This window comes from Polypterus senegalus, unplaced genomic scaffold, assembly GCF_016835505.1.
Source record: "Polypterus senegalus isolate Bchr_013 unplaced genomic scaffold, ASM1683550v1 scaffold_22, whole genome shotgun sequence".
Classification (NCBI taxonomy): Eukaryota; Metazoa; Chordata; class Cladistia; order Polypteriformes; family Polypteridae; genus Polypterus; species Polypterus senegalus.
Window position 1 is genome coordinate 141,864 of NW_024383861.1, and position 6,000 is coordinate 147,863.

At 46.6% G+C, this 6,000-nt stretch overlaps 1 protein-coding gene across 2 annotated transcripts in view; it reads right to left on the reverse strand.

Annotated features, from left to right (window-relative positions):
- The window catches only part of LOC120521629 (NACHT, LRR and PYD domains-containing protein 3-like), a 99,052-nt gene extending 93,339 nt beyond the window's left edge, over positions 1-5,713 (reverse strand). For both annotated transcript variants that reach the window (XM_039743121.1, XM_039743120.1), the window contains exon 1: positions 5,561-5,713. The gene's annotated coding sequence lies outside the window, so the exon portion shown is untranslated. The remainder of the gene's footprint in view (positions 1-5,560) is intronic.
- Positions 5,714-6,000: the final 287 nt, after the last annotated feature.

Sequence of the window (6,000 nt, forward strand, 5' to 3'; positions counted from 1 at the left end):
CCATATGTCTTGGACACTCGGGTGAAGAGAGGCGGAGCTGTCAACTGATCACCACCTGGTGGTGAGTTGGCCGATGGTGGGGAAGATGCGGTCAGACCTGGTAGGCCCAAGCGTGTTGTGAGGGTCTGCTGGGAGCGGCTGGCAGAGTCCCCTGTCAGAAGTAGCTTCAACTCCCACCTCCGGCAGAACTTCAACCCGTCCGAGGGAGGTGGGGACATTGAGTCGAATGGGCCATGTTCCGTGCCTCTATTGTTGAGGGGCTGACGGAGCTGTGGCGCAAGGTGGTGGTGCCTGTCGTGGCGGCAATCCCGAACCCGTTGGTGGACACGGCGTGAGGATGCCGTCAAGCTGAAGAAGGAGTCCTATAGGACTTTTTGTCCTGTGGGTCTCTGGAGGCAGCTGATAGGTACCGGCAGGCCAAGCGAAGCGGCTTCGGTTGTTGCTGAGGCAAAACTTCGGGCATGGGAGGAGTTTGAGAGGCCATGGAGAGCGACTTTGGACGGCTTCGAGGAGATTCTGGTCCACCGTCCGGCGTCTCAGGAGGGAAGCAGTGCAGTGTCAACACCGTATATGGTGGGGATGGTGCGCTGCTGACCTCGACTTCGGGGCGTTGTGGGTCGGTGGGAGGAGTACTTCAAGACCTCCTCAATCCCACTAACATGCCTTCCAATGAGGAAGCAGAGCCTGGGGACTCTGAGGTGGGCTCTCCCATCTCTGGGACTGAAGTCACCGAGGTGGTCAAAAACTCCTTGGTGGCAGGGCCCGGGGTGGATGAGATCGCCCGGAGTTCCTTAAGGCTCTGGATGTTGTAGGACTGTCTTGGTTGACCGTCTCTGCAACATCGCATGGACATCGGGACAGTGCCTCTGGATTGGCAGACCGGGGTGGTGGTCCCCTCTTTAAAAGGGGACCGGAGGGTGTGTTCCAACTATAGAGGGATCACACTCCTCAGCCTCCCTGGAAAAGTCTATTAGGGGTTCTGGAGAGGAGGGTCCGTCGGATAGTGAACCTCGGATTCAGGAGGAACAGTGTGGTTTTAGTCCTGGTCGCGGAACAGTGGACCAGCTCTTCACCCTTAGCAGAGTCCTGGAGGGTGCATGGGAGTTTGCCACGGTCTACATGTGTTTTGTGGACTTGGAAAAGGCATTCGACCGTGTCCCTCGGGAATCCTGTGGGGGTGCTCGGGAGTATGGGGTACGGACCCCTGATAAGAGCTGTTCGGTCTCTGTACAACGGTGTCAGAGCTTGGTCCGCATTGCGGCAGTAAGTCGAGCCCGTTTCCAGTGAGAGTTGGACTCCGCCAGGGCTGCCCTTTGTCACCGATTCTGTTCATAACTTTTATGGACAGAATTTCTAAGCGCAACCAGGGTGTTGAAGGGGTCGGTTTGGTGGACTCAGGATTGGGTCACTGCTTTTGCAGATGATGTTGTCCTGTTTGCTTCATCAGGCCGTGATCTTCAGCTCTCTCTGGATCGGTTCGCAGCTGAGTGTGAAGCGGCTGGGATGAGAATCAGCACCTCCAAATCCGAGCATGGTCCTCAGCGGAAAAGGGTGGAGTGCCCTCTCAGGGTTGGGGAGAGATCCTGCCCCAAGTGGAGGAGTTCAAGTATCTCGGGGTCTTGTTCACGAGTGAGGGAAGAATGGGCGTGAGATCGACAGGCGGATCGGTGCGGCATCCGCAGTGATCGGCTCTGCATCGGTCTGTCGTGGTGAAAAGGAGCTGAGCCGTAAGGCAAAGCTCTCAATTTACCAGTCGATCTACGCTCCTACCCTCACCTATGGTCATGAGCTATGGGTAGTGACGAAAGAGCGAGATCGCGAATACAAGCGGCTGAAATGAGCTTCCTCCGCAGGGTGTCTGGGCTTTCCCTTAAAGATAGGGTGAGAAGCTCAGTCATCCAGGAGGGCTCAGAGTAGAGCCGCTGCTCCTCCGCATCGAGAGGAGTCAGATGAGGTGGCTCGGGCATCTGATCAGGATGCCTCCTGGACGCCTCCCTGGTGAGGTGTTCGGCACGTCCAACGGGAGGAGGCCCGGGGAAGACCCAGGACACGCTGGAGGGACTATGTCTCCCGGCTGGCCTGGGAACATGGGATTCTCCCGGAAGAGCTGGAAGAAGTGGCGGGAGAGGGAAGTCTGGGCCTCTCTGCTTAAGCTGCTGCCCCCGACCCGACCTCGGATAAGCGGAAGAGGATGGATGGATGGATGGATGGATGGATGGATAATAATAATAATAATAATAATAATAATAATAATAATAATAATTCATTACATTTACATAGCGCTTTTCTCACTACTCAAAGTGCTCTCCACACAGGGAGGACCCGGGAAGCAAACCCACAATCTTCCGCAGTCTCCTTACTGCAAAGCAGCAGCACTACCACTGCACCACCTAGCAGAACCCGACATGGATGCAAACTGTCTTTTTATGTTGGAAAATACCAGTTATGTATTGCCATACAAAGACGGGATGTAGAGCATCACTGGTTGATCAGTGGCTCCCAGCACAACAGGTATGATGAAGCTTGTCTGAGAAATTCCTGACCTGTTGGCCAGTGACCTGAGAAGTGACAACAGGTAGCTGTTAAAGTTCAGCATTGGCCATTTTAAAAGGAAACTGAAATATAGTCTTCACTTTGAAGTTTGTCCCATCAATTCACATAATAATAATAATCCCTTGCTGATATGAATTATTATGCGGGCAATTATATAGTTATAGTATATATGTATATGTGTGTGTACTGTATATGCACTTTATACAGGATACACAATAAATACGTTAAGAATCAGTTACTGCAGTGGTGAAAGGTAAGTTTAAAGGCACCCAGTGTTAATGAGACAACGTCATAGTCAAAAGATTTCTCTTTTGATTTTATTTTCCCTCTTGTATCTAAACTGTTTTATGCTTTACTAGCTGAAATACTCACCTTTGCCCGGGAGGAAAATTAAGTGTTTTTTTATTTGTTTGAGAAAAATATAATTGTTGTGGTGTGAACTTTTGCATACAAGTTGATAAATATTTTGTATGTCCTTATTTGTAACTTAGGCAAAGCAAATGTGATATCAGTGTTACATTAGTGAGAAGCATTCATGTTTACCTCCCCAGGACTAAGTCAGGATAGTGAATTTTACTACAGGGTCAGGGTGAAGTGCCTCAAACAAGTTTGGCAAACGTTTCTCTGCTGAAGTCTCTCAGCCAGCCCCCACAGGAAAACCAGACTGCCTAACTGGTAAGCTTCACCTCAACAAATGGTTTTGGGGGGTGGCAGGTGTGAAGATGTTCTGTCCCCCCATTGGTCTGAAGTATGGCTGTTTGGAACTGTCTTGTATCAGAAGCCTTTAAGTACCATGACGCCCTATTGGCTACATGGGTTGGACAGAAAATCAATAAATTTGCTTGCTCCCCCCACCCCCTTACCAACTGATGAAAGTCCATCTCACACACCATGAACTGAAAAAGACAACACAATGAAGAGCACAGCTCGGCAGCCATATTGAGACGGGCAAACGGCCTGTTCTGAAGAAAGCTGACCACAAATGATGACTTAACTAGAGACATTTTAAGTAACTGACAAGTCTGTGTGCCGCCTGAAACTACACATCACCATTTATCAGGTTGTATGGTTGCCTATATTCAAACCTACTCTGCTTATTGTTATTATTAATGAATATTATCAATAATACATTATTTAAAATTCAACTTAACTCTTGCTTGTTTTTTACTACACCTAATTGTCCGAGGTTATAAAGTAGAAGGGAAGGTGGGAAGAAGTTATATGGTACAGTACCTTAGAAACAGTGGTAAGTCTGGGAGATTTAAGGCATTCGACAAAGGCTACAAATTAATAATACAAAAGGGGAAAGTAGAGTAAAATAATACTCTACCAAGACAAAGCAATAATGAAAAAAAACACAACTTTAAAAATAAAAACAAATGAACAAACAATGAAGACTCACTAATGTGCTTGTCTTGTGGTCATGTATATATGTTATCATCCAGTTGACACCTGGAACCGGTCAACTCTATTTAATTTCAAAAGTGACCGGCTGGCACGTTGGCATTCAAACATAAAGAATGCTGGCAGTCGCCTCCAGTTCGCCCTCTGCTGGTCATTCTGTGTGTCAACTGGGTGATAACATGAATACAAGACTGCAAGATCGCCCAGAAGGGGGCAGGTTAGGATTGATTTCACCCTGCAGTAATTTTAGTTGACCAATGAGAAATATGTGTACCAAGTTTCATGAAAATCACTCCAGCCGTTTGGACGTGATGCTGGAACATACATACATACACACATTGACTTTTATATACTGTATATAGATTTAACAAGGACTCAAACTATTAAACATATGCAGTGGTGTTAACATTTAGTTAGGACTACAACCTCACATTGTCCATATCTTAGACCCTAATACATTCATTTCTTATAAAGATGTAGCCAAGTGCTGGTGGAGCAGAACTGGTTAGAAGAAGTGAGACAAAGCAGCTACAGGAGTTTTGGAGAGTCAGGGGATATGGTGGGACCTGCACAACCTGTGTCTTTATGGCAGCGAGTCCTCCAGATTCTTTCCTGAGATACTGAACCCAAGAACCAGTGTGCTACATAACTTAACTTATAAATCAATAAGGAATAACACTGCACGAGCATTAAAGACGCGAAAATAGTTGTGATGCACCAGTCTGGACAAACGTCCAGGGCCAATTTTTAATCCCAGCCCATCCCAGATTACCTGTCACTAACACCAGTGAGCAGAGCTCTTTATCAAAGCAGGCCTTGGCGTCAGAGAGACTGAGGTCTGTAATGCAACAGGACAGACTTGACAGTCTAGCAAAGACCACCAGAATAAAACACTTCTGAAAGTAAGGCTCTGTGTTTTGCTACTGCGCTATGTCATGTTGTGTATTCACTTGACGCTTTGAGGGTGTTGTTGGCTTACTGACCAGACAGCAGAAGGTCTCGGTGCACACTAGCAGAAGTGACCTTGTTGCTTATATTCTGTTGTTTGTCACTGACTCTAATGGTTTATTCCTTCAGTCACCATTGCTGATATCATATGGTTATTCTTAAAGTCAAATTGGGATTTTATGGTGCTTATTTCTATGGCCCAGAATTTATGTTGGTATGTTAAAAGAAATGTTGTGGGCATCAAGTGCCACACTGTGATTTGCATTTGATGCTTGCTATGGGTCACCACCTGCAGCTAAGATGCAGAGAGGTGGGCATATATATTGACAGGAAGGCAATGACACTTCACACTCATCTACCATGAGCCCCTCTGGGCCGCAGTCTGAGCCTCAATGAAGTGTCAAACCTGCAGTTCTTACTCATCATGTTCATCTGGCGTCATTTTAAAACACACAGAACTAGGATGGCATGACCTAGTAATTGTGTGCTCTCTGAAGCTGACAGGCACACAAGCAGAGTGTTTCATTTGTGTGTGGTTGCCTCTAACATGGCGTCTGTTTTTTATTTTCTTTGTCTTTTGCTCTGAGTGTTTTCATTATTAGCTCATTAATCTCAGTCCAAGTCAGATGTAACATCGAGTCCCTTTTTCACTTACCTGCTTTTACTTTGTTCTTCAGTTTTCCTTTGTCACTGCTTGTGTTTCCAGGGATTCATCAACAAACAGATCTTTGTGCTGCTGGCTGTAGTTCATCAACAGGTTTATAAAACAGATCCAGCCGTAGTAAAGTCAGACCTTCACAGCTCAGGCCCTGAGATTGTTCTGCTTTGCCGTCTTTGCTTTCTCTTTCACTTTAACTTGGCAGCCATCCAAGAGGAACACACCTGAGTCTTAAAGAGACAGAAGATGATAAAAACATAAATAGAAAAATGACTCAAATAAACGAAATGTGAATCTTCTGATGGTCAACTTCAAACCTTCACATTATCTGCTCACAGGTACAAATCCCACACAGATATGACCTGCCATGAGACAGAAAAACATGTCATTGACAGGAGCTCCAGACTTGGAGGACCACTGATGACCTAATCGTGTTC